A 20,636-nucleotide genomic window follows, 5' to 3' on the forward strand; every position below is an offset into this window, starting at 1 on the left:
GGTGGGCGAGGGGGGCAGGAGGCAGGGAAAGGATTCCAAGAAGGAAGAGGGGAGCGCTGCAGAGAGGGTGTGCGAGGCATTGGACAGGCAGGAAGAGTCGGAAACCCAGCCGGGGCACAGCCTTGGGGGCGAGGGGAACTTGGCTGCCCAGCCCGAGGGAGGAGCTCCTGCACGGGAAAGTCCCAGGCTCCCCAAACCCCTTCCCACCCACTCTCTGGCCCACTTCCTCTCTCCGCTTCCCCTGGTAGAATTGTCTGGGTGGAAACCTCACCCACCTCGAGATCTGGGTGCAGTGAGAGAGGCAGACTTGGGGTACAGGAAGAGACAGGGCTCCCCTTTGGGTTTATCTCACAAGCTTTGGTTCTCCACTTGGCGAACCCTCCCTTCTCTGCCTCGGCTCCTACTCCCACCCCTCCCCACCCGTGTCCCCGTTGTGGGGTTTTACAGCTTTGGGCATCTTGTTCAGAGCTCACTGATGGCTTTCCTTTTACGCATAATTCTCATGGTTGTTTAATTCTGACTTCCCTTATGAACCGTCTTCAGGGCAGGAAATAGGTCATAACTATGCAGGGCACCTAGTAGGAGTGCAATAAAAGCCAAAGTTCCCTTTCATCTGCCAGCAAACCCTAGGGGTGGAGGCCAAAAGTAGGCGGCCTCAACAGAGTTTGCGGGAGGCAGGCTTCTGTTCTCTGGAAGGGAGCAGTTGTGGGAGAAGGCAGGACGGAGCAGGGAAGGGGGGGCCGTCCTGACCCTGTTCAGACTCAAGGATTTCTGCTGTTCCCAAAGCCCAGGATCACTCCCATCTCTGCAGGGCGACGCAGTGCTAACTGGTCTTACTCTAGGTTCCCAGGGCTGGGAGATGCCCGGCCACTCCACTGCTCCTGGGAGAGGAGCAAACGTCCAGCTACAGGGAAATCTTGGGGTCAAGAGCTCCACTTCCTTAGGGCTGGAGCAGAAACCCAAGTCCCGCCCTCTGCCTGGGCCACCCATTTCCTCCTCTCCTAGTTCAGGGAAACAAAGGACATCTAGCCTCTTATTGATTGGCTCAAAAATGAGAGGCCGGCTTTATCTCTTGTCTCGAGTCCACAGACCTCGGGTACCGCCAGGATTGCCCCCAGCTAGACCTTGCTCCCAGTGACAGCAACCCCTAGACGAGCTGTAGCCCCTGGGGCTCCTTGCCTGCCTCTGAGCTACTCCCTTCATCCTGGTGGTCTCCCACCTCGGCCCCTGAGTGCCTGTGGCTGCCCCTGCTGCTGGGTGGCCACCAGCCCACATCAGCGCGGGCCCTGCACACTCAGTTTTTAGCACAACTTTGCGTCCACAGCGGGCCCTGCATGAGGCTGGAAGGAAGCTGCCACTGTAGAAGTCCACGCTCCAGGCGGGCTGACCCTTCGCACTGAGATTTCGCAGGACCTCCCCAGGCACACTGCTGTGTGAGGGACAATGTGAGTCCCAAGCCCTGAGTTCATGCCGCTCTGAAACTCCCCGAACCTCAGTTTCCTCATCTGAGAAATGAGGGCGGCAACACCTGCTTATGGAGTAGCTACCGGGGTCAAATGAGATGTGGTTGTGAATTGTGCCTGTGTCACACACGTGCTGTTATTCCTGCTTGCCACCCCACAGGCCCCAGGGTCATCACCAGCTGTCATTTCCACAAGGAGCGCTCCCTCCCTCAAACCCAAATAAAGTCTCCCCTCCTTGAGCAGCTGGGTGTACCCCATTCTGTCTCCTCAGGGCTTATCTACTCAAACTGAGCCAGAGAGGTGCACCTGTTGCTTGGAGGGTGTGAAACCCTCATGTCTTTTCCATGGTTTGTGTGCTGGTCTTACCTGCTCCTGCCCCCTTCCTACCACCAAGAGAATAAAAACTGTGTTGAGCCGTGGCCACACCTCTTGGTTCCCCCACCGCACAGGGTCACCCTGAGTGCACTGACCTGAAGTGTGCACCTGGAAGAGGGCATAAAGCCAGTTGGCTCCCTTGGGTCAAAACTTTATTTCTGCCACATAGGACTTTGTAGATAAATCATTCTCTGGCTATAGAGGAGTTATGTGTATTTTTCCTTTATGGCTCAAGCTGATTTGGGATTCATTGTGCAAAAAGGTAGCTGCCTGCAGGAGGAACCCAGAGAACTGAGAAGAGCCAGGCCATGGGGAGAGGGACAGGGAAGACCCTCTGTCTAGAGAAGCATAGAGGTCTCAGGTTTTCCGCTCTGGGCGGTGTCTCAGAGGTGTGGAAGGCGGCAAGCTCACCCAGCGGCTTGCTGTCTGAAAGCTGACTGCCACCGCCCGCAGTCAGTGGGCTGCCTGTGCTGCTGGGGCAAGTGAGCTTCTGGGAAGCCCTGGCCAGATAAATATCTGGATGCTCCAGGGAGCAGAAGGTTCTGGATACAGGATGGCTTTATTCCTACCTTATCAAGCAGACCTAGAACTGGGAAGGAGAGGGATTTTGAATCTCCCTCTGAAGGTCCAGAGAAATTTCCTTGGAGTTGATCATTACAACTAGAGTTCTTCCTCTCCCAGTAAGCTCCCTAGAGGGGTCTTGTCTAACAGAGCCAGAATTGTGTAAGGAGGGGCCGGGATTCAGGCTGCTTGTGTTCAAACCTTAGCTTGATCACATTACCTAATAGTCTCTGTGCCTCACTGTCTTCATCTGTGAAGTGGGAATTACAAGAGTATTTGTCACATAGGATTGTTTATAACTAATGAGGTAACAGGTACCTAACATTTAGGGCTCAATAAATACTGTTATTATGGGAAAGGACTTTAAGATGCTTTCTACTCTGTTTTTCTGCTATTCCTGTGAATCAACCCAGCATTATATATATATATATATATATGTATTTCTCCTGGCCTCTGAACTCCAGGCTTAGCAAGGGAAGAAGGCTCAGTCCCTTCTGGGGACCATGAAAATATCCAGGAGCATTCATCAGCAACAATGGGGTGATGACAGCCACTCTGGGGGACTGGGAGGTGGGAGGCCTGAGAATCTTTCAGTGTAAGAAACCTCCCTGCCAAGTATCCCTGACTTGATTCATTCAATCCTTCAGCTGCCAAATATGTTTTATAGTGTTTATGTCCCAGACCTTCCACATTTATTGTGTTATTTAATATTCACAATGACCTCACAGAATAGGCTGTCAAGATATTATCAGAGAGACTGTCTGGGACCAGGTCTCCTGTCCTGACACCCTGCTCTAGCAGGCTACTCGGGGGTAAGGAGGGTCCCCAAACAGCTTGGCCCTGGACTACTCCACTGGGGAAGCTGGGAGGTGACTTCATGGGGCAGAGTTCAGGGACCCACAGTAATAGAATGACTAACAACAGATGATTCAGTGGGTTATTTGGAGGCAGACACTAGGCAGAAATAGGGCTGGTCCTCTTCCCTCTTGAAACACTCCCACTTAACCCCTGACCTTTCAGAGCCCAGGAAGTACATGGCACTATTGCTGGAACCAAAACTTGCAAACATGCAATTCCAGGTGCCCTGGGGGTTGCAGTGCTGGCCTGGACATAGGGAGAGCCGCCAGGGTCCAGGTGTACCCTGACCTGACTCTGTGTGACTGGGGGGTCAGTCACATGGTCCTGCCCTGCTCACAGGGCAAGGATGGAGCCTGTCGTCCCAGCCCCAGCTCTCCAGCACGGAGGGGTGTTGGGAGCCTGGTGAACTGTCAGGCTCTGCCGACAACTTGCTGGGCCTCGTTCCCCAGCATTATAAAGGGAGGGTGTCAGACCATCTGTACCTATGGTTCCTGTGAGCTTGGGCAGCCTGTGATGACCTACTCTGTACGAAATGACCTCAATTCCTTCCGTCTTGTGCCATTTGCCTTCAGTTTGTGGGTCTCATTTACATCCTTTCAAAGTTTTTTTTTCAATTTAGTTCATCTCAACATTCTCCGGAAACCAGTATATGCAGGACATTGAGCTGGAGCCTGAAGGTCAGTGGTGCCCAAGGGAGCTGCTTCCCAGGTGCTTCTGGTCTACTGAGGGCAGACGAGCAAACTGGTAACGAGACCAGGGGGCAGAGGAAAGACCCCACCAGGCCAGAGAGGGTCTCCCTCAAGAGACCTAAGTCTGGAAAGAAACTTACCCTCTTTCAGGAGGAAGCGGAGGGGGTCTAACTTTTAGTAATGACTTCTCTTGGCCAAACACATGCTAGGTAACTTACAGGTGCTCTTTCATTTCATCCTTACAACAACCTTTAAAGCAAGTATTAAGCCCACTTTCCAGATGAACAAAGATTCAGTGTGCTTAAAGCCATACTATGGGGTTGAGCAGAGACTCAAATTCAAGGCTGCCTGACTCCAGAGCCCACACTCTTTCTACCCAACTAAATGAGACTTCGAAAACTGCATAGGGCCTGGGTCCTGCTGGCCCCCTCCGAGTCCTCCTGGTCCCTCCCTCTGGCCAACAGGTGAACTGCCACTTTAAGAGACAAAGCCCCTTCTTAGGCTGGTTTCCATCCATTTTTAATGGCCCAGCTGCTGTGGTCTCCCTGCCTCCCTGCGGACTAGCCAGGGAGTTTCTCTGCAACTGAGCACCCCGCTCTGGCTTGTCAATGTTTAATGGCAGCAAGAATCTTATCTCGATTACCCTAGCCGTTCAGATTACCCCAGTGCAGGGACCTGGGCACTGGGGGAGGTGGCAGATGGCAGATTCATCAGTCACCCTTCTGCTCTGCAGAGGGAGGAGAGATTATTGGAGCAAAAGGGAGCAAGGAGGCTGGCGGGGGAGGCGCTCTGTAACAGGGACAGAGCGCCCAGCTGCTGGTGTGCAGGGCTCTGGCCACGTCCTCCTCCACCCTGCCTTCCCGGGTCATCCCCAGCAACCAGCACTCGGGGTGGGCCTGCTACATGCTCTCAGAGCTCTCCTGGGAACCCCAAAACACAGGGTGATGAATGGTGATTTTCTGTAGGGCATACACACAGATTTCCTTTGAGCCCTTTCTGGTATCTCCTGAGCATCAGAATCTGCTTATTTTCAGGGAGAAAACACCCCAATATTTGTCACTCTTATAAACTGTTGAAAACAAGGACCTTGAGTGCTCCAGGGACATGGGCATGCTGCAAAGGTCACAGCTAGCCATGCCTTCAGCAGAACCCCGCCACAAAGCTAGGAGCTAGGGGTCCCCAAGCCCGAGCCCGGGGCGAGCTGTAGAGTCCCTGAGCGGGAGGGACAGGCTCTAGCCCCTCCCCCAGAGCCCTCGTAATGCCTGCGGCGATAGTCAAGGTCTATTTAGGGAGTAGAAACCTCACGGTTCAAACACAGCACCAGCGGCCATTCAGATGTTATTTACAGGCCTCCTCTAATGCCGGGCCTCCAAGCTGGGAAGGAGGGGACTCGCCTTCTCCGATTTCTCCTGCTCTCTGACTTCCTCACACCAGGCTACACTTCCTCCCCTCCCACCTTCGCTCTACCCGGGAGCACCTCATGCCCTCCATCTGAAGTGTCACTTACAGCTGGGATCCTGGGGTGAGTCTGCTTAGGACGGAGTGTGGGGCCTGGCAGTGGGGCAGAAGGCAGAGAAGTCCCACTGAGCTGCGTGGCCATGGCCCTGCCCTCGAGGCGTTCCCTGTCTGATGAGAGTTAGAGAAGGCAGGATCCTTTCCTAGGAGGGCTTCTGCAGGAGGGGGTGGGGAATGGGGACAGAAAGGGAGATTTCGATTTCGTTATTATTTCACTCCTAACTCAAATGGGAAGAAAGCTGGTTGAATGGGTTATAAAATGACCCGCATATCAGATAAATGTACCAAAGCCTGGCCCCTCGACTTGAAGGCTGACCTTCAAGAGACTGGGAAGGACATGCCTGCGGCCCCGTGGCATCAGGATTGAGGGCATGATAGAGATGGCACGGCGCCTTTCTGCTCTGCAAAGCTCATGCAAGCTCATGTGTAGCTGGGGTTTCCATGCTGGGAAGCCCCTCTTCCTGATCTCACCCTTCCCCCTCAGCAAACATGCTTGACCTCCCCACCAAACACGTCATAGTCTTTACCCACAAATAGCACAGGCCCTGATATGCATGTGATATGTGTAATAATAGTCCCTATCTGGAAACGTTAGGAGAATTAAATGAGAGAAGCTTTGTGGAATGCCTGGAACAGCACTCAGCCATGAGAAGCACCCGCTGAACGTCAGCTATCGTTACCAAAGGTGGTAAGAGGGACGAGGTGGGAGACGTGGCTCCCATGTAACCGCTATGTCATAAACAGAGCTTCATGTTAAAGAAAGCTCCTGCCTCGAGGCCCCTCTGGGTGCTGGCACACATCAAGCCCTGAACATAACTGTGCACCATTTTCTTCCATAAAGCCACAGACTCGTGACTTACTGAACACCGACTGTGCTCTAAGTACTGCCCGAGCAGGTGAGTAAGACAGGGTCTGTGCCGTCAGCAAAGTCACTGTCTTTGTAGGGGCGCAGGAAGGACTCCTGGGGAGGGTCTGCTGACAACGCAGCCCACCTGGCCATCAACTGCACAGGTGCTGGGACTGGCCCTGGTGCTCCCTAGAAGCCACGGAAGGAGCAGAGTGGGCCCTGAAGCTGTCCAGGAAGGCCTGCTGGGGGACAAGGGGCCTATAGGGGGTGGGAGTTGTCAAGGCAAAGGGAGAGAGTCCTGCAGGGGGCTTATGTGCTTGTCTCCGGCCCCCTTGCGATGCAGCCCTACTCTGTGCAAAGTGATGCAAACTTCAGGTCAGTGGGTGGGAGATACACAGGGGGCTTTTAGCTCGGGTGGAGTTCTTCTATCTTAATCTCACTGTTAAAAGGATTGCTACCTCCCTCCCTGCATCCCTCTCCCTCACTAATGAGCTCTCACCAAGGGGGGCTTTGGATAAGGATTGGCTCATTCAGAACTCTTTATGAAGCACTTAGTATGTACCCAGGTGTTGTTCTAGGCACTGGAGATAGAACAGCGAGTAAAACAGACCACATGTCCATTCCCAGTGTGTAGGAGAGGGTGGGGGTTGGTCAGGTAAACAGGACAAATAAGTGGAATATATAAATACTATGTCAGATTGTGTTGTGATAAGTGCTAAGGAAGGAAATGAAGCAGGGGAGGGGATGAGATTTGAGATAAGGTGGCTGGAATGTGAGACCACAGTCCCTGCCCCCAGGGAGGTCACCATCTGATGGGCAGCTCTCATTTGAGTACAGGGATCTGGTGAGCCTGTAGAATGCAGATGCCCAGGCCCCACTTCAGAGAGTCTAATGTCAGGCCGAGGGATGTGACACCAGCCACCCACTGTGAGGAGCACTGCTTCCTCGGGAAACCCAGTCCGAGAGGGATGGCACCGATTTCCCCCTAGGAGGGCCCTGTGGGAACCCCAAGAAAACTGGACAAAGGGCAGCTCCAGCAGTGTCGCCAGCCTTCTGGCTGTGGGGTGTCTTCAAATGCCACTCCCTCCTCCTGGGGCCCAGGCCCAGCGCCCAGCCTCCCCAGAGAAAAGGACAAGCTTGGAGTTCCCACCAAACCCTCTACCAGACACAGCTGGGTTGGGCTGGAAGAAGGGGAAAATCCAGTCTGAGGGCAGAAGCCTGTGTGGGGTTCTGCCTCCTGAGTCAGTTCTGACTGCCCAGGGCAGTAAGCGGAGGCCCACGCCCAGCCCACAGTGTTTTGCAGCAACCCACACCCTCCTCTTTGCAGTTGCAGGGCACAAAGCTCTTGTAACAGAGGGGAAATGGACTCTCACAGAACTTCCTGGAATGATCTGTTTATTCCAGCAAGTGCGTATTGAGCACTTACTTTGTGTCAGACACTGTTCTAGATGCTGAGGCTGCCACAGTGACCAGAACCTGCCGTCTTAGCCTGCATTCCACTGGGACAGACAGACGGTGCCTTTTAATGATCAAGACTAGTAAAGAGGGGTGGGGATAGAAAGTGTCAACAGTGAGCATGTTATTGAAAGTTTAGATGGAATGGCCAGTGGGGGCCTCATGGAGAGGGTGGCTTTGAGTGAAGACTTTAGTAAGCAGAGGAGGCATGGGGCTTTCTGGGGGAATAGAATTCCAGGCCAACAACATGGCAGGTACAAAGGCACTGGGGCAGGGCAGTGTGTGGGCAGGTTTGAGTTCCAGCATGTCGGCCAGTACGGATGGAGCCAGAAGGGCAGGTGGGAGAATGAGGAGATGGATTCAGGCAGCACCAGTTGATCCTAAAGGGCTTTGTAGGTCATAATGAGGACATGGGTGTTTACTGTCAGTGAGGCGGGGAAGCCAAAGGAGAAATTTGGCAGAGGAGTGACCTAATTGGACTTGTTTTGAAAATAGATGAAGTGGGACAAGGGTGGAGGCCAGGAGGCCAGGAAGGAGGCCACTGAAATACATCTGTGGGAAAAGATGGTGGTTTGGATTGGACTGCTAGCAGTGGGAGGTGAGAATGTTGGATATTTCAAGAAAAGAGGCAACCGTGTTTGCTGATAGACACATGTGGATTTTGAGAAAAGTGTTTCAGGTGCATATGCCAAAGACTACATGAAATCCTTTATATACATTATCATTAAAATTTCACTGTAATCATGTAAGTGCAGCTCTATTGTATGTGCCACTTTACAGATTCAGAAACTGCCACTTGGGGCTTAGTAATGAAAATCTCATGGCTAGCAAGCAGTAGAGGTGTATTCAAATCCAATCTTCCTGAAAAGCAGCCCCTTGGCTCTTAGCAGCTGCACTGGGAACATCTCATCTGCTCATTCACCGACTCGCCAGTGCGCATCTCCCCGGCGTCACCAACTCACCGGTATACATTTCCGCTGCATCAGGCGCTAGACTGGATGTTGGGATGCAAAGATGAGGAAGAGACAGTTCTTGATCTTGGAGAAGGGATGGTTTGGTGGAAGAGACAGATATGAATAGAAATAACAGCTGTGAGTCTGTACGAACAGCATTTGGTACAGACCCTAAGACTTCAGAAGAATGGATGGGTAATTTCCTGGAGGGGAAAAGCTCCCCGGGGAGATGAAGTGTGGGCTGGACAGAAGACTAAGGGGGGCTGTGCTGGAAGAACAGGGGACGGAAAGCCTTCCTGGCCAAGAGAACTGTGTGTGCCAAAGCGGGTGGGTGTAAAGGGGCTGGTGCACTCCGAGGATTGCATGCACAGTGCTTCGGTTCAAGGGAGTGTGGGGAGGCCGGGGAGGGAAGAGAGGAGCTGCAGCCGTCAGCAGGGCAGTAGGCAGGCCTGGAGGAGCTTACCCTGAGGGCAAGGGGAGGTGACTGCCGGTCTCCCAGCGGGGAGAGGCAATCAGGTCCTTCTCCAAAGGTCTCTCTTTATGCGGCGGGTGAATGCCAGGTAGAAGAGGCTATGGTTTTCCCTGTTGCCACACGATGCTACCTGGGAAATCTGTAAGACCATGAGAACAGGAACACGCTCCCAGGAAACAAACAGTACCTTCCCAGGCGGGTGTGTCGCTCCATGTGTCTATAAATATACTCATACACAGCACTTGGCTGGGGTCCACATTGGCCATGACAGCTTCTTGCCACACTCCCTGAGCTGCCTGTCCGCTCCTCTCCACTCCCGTGGCATGACCCAGTGCCAGAAAGCACCACATTTTGTCACCGGGCAGCTTGGTCAGGATCTGACCGCTGTCTTACCATTATGCCCTTAGGACATCAAAGCAAATGCCTCAACTGCAGCACAAACGACGTGAGTTTGGCCAAAGGAGAAGATAAGGAGACTCTTAATCCCAAACTGAGCGCTCATGGACTCCCTAGTGGGATGAGAACTGTGGCAGGGTGGGTGTTTGAAAACCTAACCCCCACCCAGTGGTTCAAGGACCATTCTGGGCAAAGATAGCAAATGGTAGAGAGACAGAGACAGAGAAAGTCAAAATATACATATGTGTATGTATGTGTATGTGTATGATATACATGTATATCAACATATATGTATATATACACCTTATATCTCTATCTCTATCTCTATATATGTGGAGAGAGAGACACACAGGAAACAGGGGCAGAAAGAAGAGACGAGAGATGGGGCGACCTGTCTCATTGGGGTTTTCACCAGGACACTCTTCAAGGCCCCTGCTAGGCACACAGAATGAATGTTGGTGTGCGGCAGAGTCCCGCCAAGTTCCACTTGCACATCCCCAGCTCAGACTGTTGTACCAGCTTCCCCTGTTCTAGTCAGACCTGCAGGTAAACAGAGCAATGGGACAAGGAAACAGGGAAAACCCGGGCTCACGGGGGTTGGCAGAGGGAAAGTCCCTCCCTCGAGGCTGACTGGCCCCTTTCCCAGGCGCAGGCCCCCGGGGTTCTGGCAGGTGTGAGGCTGAGTCTGTCCCAGCAGTCAGGGCCTGGCTGGAGGAGGGTGCTGGGCCCCGCCTCCCTCCAGATCACCTGGACTTGGCATGCCAGGCAGGCAGGCTGAGCTACAGTCAGACGAGCTGTGCTCCTTCGCCACCCAGCTCATCCGGGATGGGCAGGGACCCTGCCCACTGGGGAGAGAGATGAGTCTTACTCTTTACGTGACTTTACAGTGAGGGATGTGGGCCCTTCCCTCTTGGGCCCCTGTCTCCTCATCTGTAAAATGGGAATCAAAACATCTGTGTGATCTCACTTATATGTGGAATCTAACAAACAAACAAACAAAAAAACCCAAGCTTATAGAGCAGACTGGTGGTTGCCTGAGGTGTGGGTGAAATGGTGAATGGGTCAAAGATGCCAACTTGCAGTTATAAAATACGTAAGTCCTGGGGATGTGATGTACAGCAAGGTAACTATAGTTAGTAATACGGTATTGCATATTTGAAAGCTAAGAGAATAGATCTTAAGGGACCTCACTGCAAGAAAAAAATTTGTAACCATACATGGTGGCCCATGTTAACTAGACTCATTGTGGTGATCATTTTGCATTGACTTTGAATTGAAAGACAGTTGTCTTCATGTTGAGGCTGATGTCAGGCAAATCTTTATGTTACCCAAATACTCAAGGGCAGAGTCTACACACAGAACAGACTCCTGTCCCCCCAGCCAGAGCACTGTACCTTATAAACGAGGAAGGAGGTAAAACTCACCATTAGGAAATGGAGACTGTTGAATACAATCTCAAATTTGGTAGAATAGTAGTGTTCACGATATAAATAATTATGCATTCAGTACTTTTCAAAAAAACCTTATGACTCTTGCAGTTTAGGGGCTATGAATAAAGATTTCTGAAATGCCCAAAAAGCAAAAGAAGAAACCATCGGCTGCTCACCCCCAGGGCTGCTGTGAGGAAGGATCAAGGTGGCAGCTCTGTAAGCTGTTGTGCAGCCCAACACGAGGGGCCGTGAGTGGCCTCTGCTCCAGGCTGGTCCGTGCTTCCATCGCCCCCAGACCACAGCAGGGTTTGGTGCTTTCTTAGGTGGAGGGCCCGAACTGGGTGTCCCCAAGACCTGTGTGGGACAGCCTGTCTCCCTGAGGACTGTGTGTACAGAGAATGTACAGTGAGGCTGGGAGGGCTCCACCCAGGGTGAAAAGAGGCTCTTCAAAAAGGCCTCAGCCCTCAGGCTGACCACAGCCTCTTCCCTACCCACCTGCCCTCACATTTCCAGACTCCTAGGGGCCCTCAGGTCTCCAGGTGAGAGAACCTCTTGGGAGAGTTGGGGAGCAGACCACTCAGCAGGGTGTCCTCCCCACTCAGGGTGCCCAGAGTGGACCCCTGGGGGACCAGCAGGATGCAGATGCTGATCCGAGAGAGGCGACAGCAGGAGGGACACCAGCAGACCGGGTTCCAGTTCCCCCAGGGGGCCTCCCCCATCGCGCTGTGTGTGAAGTGGATCTTTCCTGCCCCTCAGCTCTAATAGCAATCCATGGACAAGGTCTTGACATCACTCCACTCTGTTTTATACCATAATTAACTTAGACAAGATCTCTGAACTTGAAGCTTATAAAATCTGTATCACTATTGTGATAACAAAACAGTTACCATCTGTTCAATCCCTCTGACACCATGCTGGGCAAGGTGTCGGGCACCTTACACTGTTCAAGTCTAATCCTCCTAACAGCTCTATGGTTGGGTGTGTCCCCCATCAGGTGAGGAAACTGGGGTCCCACCAGGGGACATCACACAGCTAAGGCCATCCACAGTAGCACCATCAAGCTCTTGCACCTGGAAGGCTGTGTTCTTGGACAATGACCCCTTAAAGGAGCACGTATGGTTGAGGGAAGTGAAGTACAGTATCTTCAAATCCCCTTGAAGAACAGAGAGTGTCTCCATCTGGCTTTGTGATGAGCATCCTTGGGAGAAGAATGTCACTAGAGAAAGCAGTGAGCCAGTGGAATAATTCAGGCACCGGACTGCTGGAGAGGTGCCTTGTACGAGAGGGCTCAGGGGCATGGCGAGGATTTGCGGGTGCGTCCAGCACTGACTGGGGCAAGGAGCAGCTGCTTCTGGATGGCGACCACTGTGCGTGTGCCTTCTGTAGGGACAGGGAAGTCACCCAGCCAGGCTGACTCGCAGGAGCTGCCATCTGCCCACGGTGCTGCGTCGTCTGTGCATCACCTTTTCACTCCCCCCAGCAATTCCAGGCGGCTCCGCGATCCTCTGCATCGAGCCGATGAAGCAGCTGAGGCTTAAATAACCCGCCCGGGCACAGCATCAGGGACCTGTAGGGCTACGGTTCCGACCCGGAGCCCCCTTTCCGGACGCCTCCGGCCACATCACGCACCTCTTTCACCGAGTCTGACAGGTGGAGAAGTCCACCGTGGACCAGCTCCCAGTGCTCGGGTTCTGCATGGGCACCACGAGCAGTGACCAGGCGGCCCCAGCAAATTCCAGCACCAGCCGTAATGACAAGCTCACGTTCCCCGTAAATGAATATACTGGAATTCTGTTTGCCCGCCCACCTGTGTTTGCTTGGTGTGACCAGGCCTTCAGATGTCACTTCATAGTGACATGAAAAATAAAACAAAAACGAGCTCTAAATCTGTCAAGCTAAGACAGGCCCTGTTTCCACCAAGATTCTGCCGCGGGGCATTGGGGTGCTGACAGGTGCAGAGGCTACCTAAAAAACCAGGTACGGCTTGGGATGTGGAATCAGAGATTCTTGCTGTGTGTCCTGAGGTGAGTTACTTAACTTCTCTGAGCTTCATTTTCTGAGCTACCTCACAAAATAAAAACATGTGAAAAAACTCTGTCAACTGAAGTGGTCTGCCCTGAGGTACCCCTGCCGTTGGGCCCATCTGGGCCCAAGTCCCCCCACCTAGGAACTGCTGTGGGACCTCGGTCCTGTCTTCCACCTCGGCGATTTCTCTGCCTCCTTCAGACCCAGCGTGAGTGCTGCTTCCTCCCGGGTCTGGGACGCAGGCCTGAGCAGCTGGCCCTCCCCAGCACCCGTCCCCAGTCAGGAGGCTTCCCCAAGGCTTGTCATGCTGCAGCGACTGGCCATCACCCACCCTGCCCTGTAAACCCCTTCTCTGTGCCCCCAACTTGGGAACGGTGGCCCATGGTGGCCCTTCAGTCGGTGTTTAAAAGGAGGGACTGAGCAGTCAGGAAGCAAGAGGGCGCTGGCGGGGCAGTGGGAGGGGCCTTAGTCCTTTATCTCCTCCACAGTCTGAGGTCATGCTCTGCCCCATATGGCTGCAGGCCCCTCTTGAACGTCACGATTTATCCTTGGTGGAATATCATCCTGCAAGCTTATCTCTGCTGGGTTTCCTGGGGGTGACAGCATCTCCCCCGCAGGCCAGGCGCCCCAGGGCCGAGGCCAGGCTTCCCCACCTGTCCGCATCAGCCTGCCCCCTGGGCCGGGTCCTTTGCTGGTCCTCCTAGCTCGGCAGGTGACAGCCCAGGCTAGCTGGCTGGACCTGAGCAAGTCCTTGCCTCTGGGTGAGACAGTGATCTCACTGAGCTTTTTGGGTTTTGCTTTGTTTTGTTTGCCTTCTTGTCCAAGAACCTGAGGCTGTTTTGCAACCCCTGGGTCCCTGTCCTCTAGTCAGAGAAGCAAGCCAGACTTCCTTGACCTGGGCCCAACAGCACTGGATTGCAGGGGCCTGGGGACGGGGGATGGGGGCTGGTCACTAGGGCAGGGCTGTCTCCAGAGACTATCGGAGGCCACCTCTCCATCACAGGGCCTCCAGAGCAGCTCCCTTCTGGGCCAACACAGAGGCAAGAGGCTCCAGAAACTTCTGCAGTACCAAGAGTAACCTCTCCAAGCATAGGAGACGTCCTCTCTGGCCCTTTCTGGACCCCAGGGGTGACAGGAGAAGCTGCCCAGGGGCACCCACAGGCCGTCCCCCTGCACTTGGACAGCCACACACACTCTGCCCTCAAGTACTTCCATCCACACACACCCCGAGGAAGTCAGACGGTGAGAAACGGTGACTGGCTTTAAATAAACACGACCAGCTATTTTAGACCTCTGGGGACTGGGTGCCTTTTCTGGGCTGCCTTATGCCTCATACCTTGCCGGGAGCAACACCTGCGGAGACCGACTTCTAACTCCCTGCCCAGCTTCCGGTTGGGCAGCTCTAGGACCAGATCAGAGGCGTGACTCCCCCTGCTGGTGGCAGCAGATATGCCAGGAGAACGCCCGCCCGATCCTTTGGGGATGCAGGGGGTCAAGAACAGTTTGTCTCCCTCTCTCTCCAAGGAACCAGAGAGGTTTACTGCCGTTCCTTCTCCAGAGCCAGGATTCACCTCCCTGCAGTGTGGAAGGAAAGGTGAGGCTGGGAGAGTTCACAGGATCCCACAGGAAGTTGGGGCCTCCCCCACCGCAGAGCCAGTGAGGAGGCAGACGTGCCACTAGGACCACAGGACCCACACGGGGACATCACCATACGGTGCGTCTCCATCTGCTGAGGCCACCTCCTCACCACCTTCTCCCTGGCGGGACGGTGGCTGATGCCGGACCGCTGACACCATAGGGCTACATGTGACCCATGTGAACACCAGCCCCTCTGGTGTGTGCAGAGCCCTCGGGTCGCCGTGTGACATGGGAAGCTCCTCTGGAGAAGGGCAAGGGGCCATTTCTATATTCTGGGGCCACTTGGTGAGCAAAGAGATTGCTGATGCTCAACAGATACAGTCAGAGAAACACAGTGGGACAGGGGGTAAGTGCCTAGCGAGCAGGGGGCCTGGGGTTGGAACTGGAGTTCCAGGAGTGGGGCCTGCAATGATCCTACCATTGCGGAGCCCCCAGTTACGGGGAAGTTAGGCCAGTTGGAACTACCAAGAACTCACATCCCTGCCTCATGCAGAGAGCACTGCTGAATTTCCAGACGGAGGGTAAGTGGCCTCAAGGGTGAAAGCTGGGGGACTTCTTGAGCCGGTGTCAGGCTGGCATCTCTGGCCAGGGAACCCAGGCCTCCACCTCTGCTGTCTTACCAGGAGTCTCCTGTACCGTCCTCTCCCCCATGCTCAGCATCTCCAGGATTATAATGGCACTTGCCTGTCCCCTTTCTCCTAGAAAACATACAGGTTGGGACAGTGTCCATGTCCTACTTCTCTGGGGCCCAGGACACCTTGGTCTCAGTTCTTCTGGACACCACTGGCTGAAATAAATCCTACTGACTGACTGCAGCTCACAAAGGAGCTTCTGTTGTTCAGTTGTTGGCTAGGGGCCAGGGGCCTCTCTCCACTCTTATCTGGCCCTGGCTCTCTGCTCTTGAGGCCAGGGAAACATAAAGGGTGTGCTGGTAAGTCCCATGCTGGGTCCTGCTACCCGTCACAGCACCTCTCCAGCCTCTAGGTGTCCTGCTAGGTTGATTTGGTGGTAACTACTGGAGTCAGTGGTCCACATTCTCTGAGGCTTGATCTCCTCCCTGGGGAGAGGGCTTCCTTCATGGTGCCCTCTCCTTGCGGATTCCCCTGCGTGGCCAAGACCCCTTAGCAACAGGTTCCATCACTAGGCAGTAGGTAACCCCTACTCACTGTAACATGGTAATTACAGGACAAGGATTTGGAGTTGGATGGACCAGGATCTGAATCCCTGTTCAACCAGTTACTGACTGTGCTACCTTGGGCAATCCACATAACCTCTCTGAACCTCAGTTTCCAAATCTGTCAGTCAGGGTAATAGTTCATGGGTTGTGCGTGATGGAAGAGAATAATGTGACTCCATGGACAAACACTGGGGCAATGACAAGTGAAGTTTCAAGGAGAAGCATGGTATAGCCTGCTAGACAGTTACTTTTACTAGAAAAACTTAGGTAAATGTATTTTGAAATAAACTAGTAGAATGTAAACTTTGAACGAATTTTAAAGAAGAAAGACTCAAATGTTTTTACTCATGATCACTTGTTTTGGGTCATGCTCTGAGCTTGGGTTTATCTGGGAGAGGGCTGTTCTCTCTGCTTTTGGGAGGCTCTTGATAGAAGAGCCTGAGATTGCTGTGTGCGGGGGCCAGTTCCTGCTCGGTGCATGGCATGCCCTCTTCAGCGGACCTGTCTCCACTTTTCCACGGGCTTTTGCACATCTGAGATCTCTTTGACTAAGTCCCAGCTCTCCTGGGCTTTAGCCAAGGGCCCCAGGACAAGAATTAGGTCGGGGCCCCAACGAGGGGCTGGAGTAGGTGTGCTCTTGTGCAGACTTATTAGTAACGTCAGCAAGGTGGGTAGGGAGAGTCTCTCTTTACAGATTCCAGAGAGGTGGGCGTGGGGCTAAGGCAAGTCGCTGTGGTTTACTGTAGTGTTCCGAGGCCCGGCCCAGAGGCCTGGGGTGGTTTCGGGCTGACCCTGGGGGTTTGGTTGGAGACAGCGCTCAGACATTGGGTCCAGGAGCTCTGGCCACATTTGAGAGGATGAAAGCTGCCGCTACGCCTGGAGCAGGGAGGGGTGCATAGTGTGTTCTAGGCGCTGGACAAGATGATTTGCATATGAGGTTTCGGTTAATACAACAATTTGTATATGGAAATAACATTATCTCCATGCTCAGAGAGGTCACAAGACTTGCCCAGGGGCACACACCTACTGTGGTGGAAGCTACTAGTGGTTCCTCAATAACTTTCTACTACTTTATCAGAGTTTTAGCTCTAAACACGGCTCCCTAGAAAGAAGGCTGCATTTCCCAGCCTCCTGTGTGGTTATGTGAGGTCATGTGACTGAGTTCTGGCCAATAAGAAGAAAACAGAGTAACGTGTCAGTTTCTGGGACCTTGCTTAACACAGCTGGTGGGTAAGCGCTCTGCCCCTTTGCTCCTGCCCCTACTTCGCTGTTCGGTAGGCGGATGCCACCTTGAACCACAAGGAGGAGGGCTACCCACTAGAACAGCAGAGCGTGAGCTGAGGGGAGACCCAGACATCGGACCAGCTCCAGTCTCCTGCCTCTGGGCTTTGGTGTGAGAGGAAAATAAACTATGCTGTTAAAGCCGCAGTCATTGTGGGTCTTCTGTTACCCTTTTTTGTACCCCATCCTGACTAAGGTGTCTAGTCAGTGGTGCAGTGGACCATTTGACCCTGAGACAGTGAGATCTTAAGCCATGCTTTCCCACCACAATTTCATGCCTGTACGCACGACTACTGTCCTCCCATCAGCTCAGGTATGCGTCATTACTCTGAACTAGGATGGGGCAGGAGTTGGAGGGGGGAGATTGTCTCAGGAACTCTTCACACCCATTCATCCTAAGGACAGCTTAGGGACCTTTGATGGGTCCTGAGGCACCGGCGGGGGCCAAAGCCCAGGACCTCAAGAGGTTGGTGAAAATGACACCTCCCCTAAGGTAATGGGAAGCTCCAGCCTTCTGACACAGGACTTGGTACACAGCCACCTCTGTGGCTCCCAGGCAGCCTGGGGACCCTGAATCTCCTCTGACAGACTGCGGTTGTTGCTGACTCAGTGTAAGTCTGCTATTTGGTGAGTTGGAATAAAAAACCTTCACCAAAAGTAGTTGTCACACAAAGTACATTTTATCTGCAGCAAAGAAGGAGACCACTGGGAATCACTTTGAAAAAGCCATGGTGCCACGAGCATAGGAAGCAAGTCTCTTATCGGCACAAGGAAGTGAATATTAAGAAGGGAGGTCACATCACACATAGGGGTGGGTATGAGTTCGTCAGGCACAGTTTGCAAACCTGTTTCTATGCACATCCCTGTGCCTATGTTTGTGTTGTAGCTGCCCTGGGCAGGGATTCTATGATGCAAATGAGGCAAAGGTAACTCTCAGACATTCTTAGTTCATCTGCACAGACATTGCTCCTGTGGTGTGGACCAAACTGGCTCCAAACAGGTAGAGATTGCATCTCTTCCTAGAACATAACTGGAAAACAACTCTGAAAGATATCATGTACTTTGGAACCCTTTGGGTCTATAAAAAAAAAGACTTTCAAGCTGACAGGTCTGCTGGGACAACACTAAGGAAACTTTGCCAAGAAACTTGCTGAAACAGTAAGTGATGCCCAGGAACACGCTCTTTCCAGGTGAGGGGGAATTTTGCAGGAGCTTTGGGAGTCCAGCAAAATGGCCAGGTCCCCTCTTAGTGAGGATGTATATTTTCTCTCATCTCATCTCAGAAGGGGTGGTTGCCAGCTTCAGGGCTGTGAAGGACTTAGTGTCAGCTAAAAGGGCTGTTAACTACTACTGGTAAGCCATCAGAGCCTGCACGTCCCTGAGGAGAGTCTTAACTAGGACCCAGCACAGCTGGCTCTGTATCTGGGAAGATGTTATTCATCAACAGGGATGACATATTTAACCGGCTGGGTGATTTTGAGGAAGTCTCCTACCCTGTCACTCTCCTGGAGTATATAATGAGGATTGTAATGACGACCTCTTATGGTTATTCCAACATTGAATAAGATACTGAATATGAAAACACTCCTGTTTTCATACAAAAATCTGTAAAGTATCTACACATATGAAGGACTATGATTCTGCATTTGTACAGTAGAAATAAAAATACTGTTGTTGACACTTTGTGACCAGTCAGATCCCCTTTCCTGGGCACTCACCCCACAGCTGGTGAGGACTGTGCTAACAGCTCATACTCCAGAGAATTCCCGCAGCTATATGGAAGGTGCCTTGCTTGTGACCTGGCAGCCAATGATTGCCTTTCATAGGGGTAGGAAAGGTCAGCCCCTCTTACCTCAGGATGGGATTAACTCCGGTGCAATCCATGCTCCAGAGCTCCCCACCAGACCAGGCCGATGCCGGGTCCCAGCCAAGACCACAGGTTCGCTTAGCTCCTTCCCCTGCCCTCTCTTGCTGCCTCCTCCTCCCTCTGCTGAGGATTCTTCTTCAACAGCACGTGTTGAAATCTGCTTTTGGGGAGCCTGACTAAAGTGTCTACCTCCTAAAGCTGCTGTGAGGATAAAGTGATATAAGACAGGCAAAGAAATGAGTCCCATGCCCGGCATACAGCAAGTGTTCAATAAATTTAGAGATTGTTATCCAGGAAACCTGAACATCAGAAACCTCTTCACGTGATAGTGTGGAAATCTGGCAGCTTGGTCAGTGGACTGAATTTTGCCTGTCAAGGGAATGGGATGAGCAGAGAGGGGCAGCCGAGGGTTTTGGCTGTCATGTTTTCTCTGCTTTGGGCAGCTAGTGAGAAGGTCTTCACGTTGCTGATGAAAAAAATAGCCACTAAATATGTCTGCCAACAGAGGTGCCATTTCCATACAAATTAATGCTTTCCTCTGCTAATCTGAACCAGGTTTCATTCACCCAGGCCCCGGGGGTTGGTAGGGGAGATCAGTTACATGGCAGAGCAGACTTAAGAAAGTGTCTTGAGACCAGCACAGCTAACAGGAGAGGGCAGAACGTGGAGAAACACAGAGTCAAGCTGGTGGAAAGTTCCCCAGGTGGTGAGGCTTGAGCTGGGCATGCAGGAACCTATGCAGGGAAGAGGAGAGTACTCCTGGGGGAAACCACCACCCTAGGCTAGGTGACCAAGGCCTGGGCAGGGAATGGAATGGCAGTGAGGGTGGCTAAGGGAGAGTATGAACGACACCGAGGAGGGAAGCAGGACTGAGATTCCAGCAAGGGGTTTTAGGAGAGTGATGGACCCAGTGACTCAGGGGCAGGAGTCAAGAGGGACATAGTCGGTATGGATCACTGATGGCACTTTTTGCTACTGTCTGGCTGCCCCGTCATGGCTTCATCTGCAATGGCCTTGCCCTACGCAGCCCTTCCCTGCAAGCAGTAATTTTGCAGGACTCCTGCTCTGGCCAGAGTCCAGAGACAGTGCCATGTTCAGAATGCTGATAGCATTAACATGCCATGGTTTTTTCCATTCTGAGTAGAGAAGGCAAGAAACATCCCCACAGCTTTCTCTTGCCTCTATCTAGGAGCAAGAAATCACAGTAATTTGAACAGGGAAGGTTTGAGATAAGAATTATTAACTATTTTCAGGGAATTAACTACACAGTGATAATTAAAGGGAATGTTAAAGAGTCTTCTGGGGCTGTGGAAAGGGCGGAAGGGGTGCGCTTGGAAGGGAGGGGGGCATTCCAAGGCTGGGCTTCAGCCCTGGCTGGAGAGGGGGTGGCTGCAGCCTACTGGACGGTCGAGTCCTCCGGGCTGTCTCAGGACAGACCCCTTCCACAGAGTCGATAGGGTCCTGACCTGGCAGGCTGGGGCTGCCGGCTGGAAGCCCACATAACTCCCCAGGAAGTCGCTTTTGGGGGATGCTGCTGATCTTACAGCAAAGCCATCCCGGGAAGCCGTCCCGGGGGAAAAGCGGTGCATGCCGGCGGGTCCAGGAAACCTGCTGAGTCACCCCCGTCTTCATCA

At 52.9% G+C, this 20,636-nt stretch overlaps 1 protein-coding gene and 3 long non-coding RNA genes across 8 annotated transcripts in view; 2 read left to right on the forward strand and 2 right to left on the reverse strand.

Moving 5' to 3' along the window:
• LOC118924655 (uncharacterized) overlaps positions 1 to 20,636 on the reverse strand; it is a 183,332-nt gene that overhangs the window by 119,467 nt on the left and 43,229 nt on the right. The window lies entirely within an intron of this gene.
• LOC130684980 (uncharacterized) lies at positions 5,298 to 13,097 on the forward strand. The gene is made up of 3 exons (XR_008999451.1): positions 5,298 to 5,468; positions 6,057 to 6,357; positions 11,617 to 13,097. It is a non-coding gene; the product is annotated as an uncharacterized LOC130684980 (long non-coding RNA).
• On the reverse strand, positions 8,505 to 11,619 carry LOC118924656 (uncharacterized). Of its 2 annotated transcripts, none has more exons than XR_005029694.2 (2): positions 9,180 to 11,619; positions 8,505 to 8,757 (listed from the first exon to the last, which is right to left on the reverse strand). It is a non-coding gene; the product is annotated as an uncharacterized LOC118924656 (long non-coding RNA). The 2 variants fall into 2 exon arrangements; XR_008999449.1 differs by having other exon boundaries at positions 8,505 to 8,800.
• CHIT1 (chitinase 1) overlaps positions 18,045 to 20,636 on the forward strand; it is a 32,236-nt gene continuing 29,644 nt past the window's right edge. Inside the window, exon 1 of one of the 4 annotated variants that reach the window (XM_036909610.2) lies at positions 18,045 to 18,293. The gene's annotated coding sequence lies outside the window, so the exon portion shown is untranslated. Of the gene's footprint in view, positions 18,326 to 20,636 lie in introns of all 4 variants that reach the window. The other 3 variants (XM_057508098.1, XM_057508097.1, XM_036909607.2) reach the window with 3 other exon arrangements.

The sequence above is a fragment of the Manis pentadactyla genome, chromosome 9, assembly GCF_030020395.1.
Source record: "Manis pentadactyla isolate mManPen7 chromosome 9, mManPen7.hap1, whole genome shotgun sequence".
NCBI lineage: Eukaryota > Metazoa > Chordata > Mammalia > Pholidota > Manidae > Manis > Manis pentadactyla.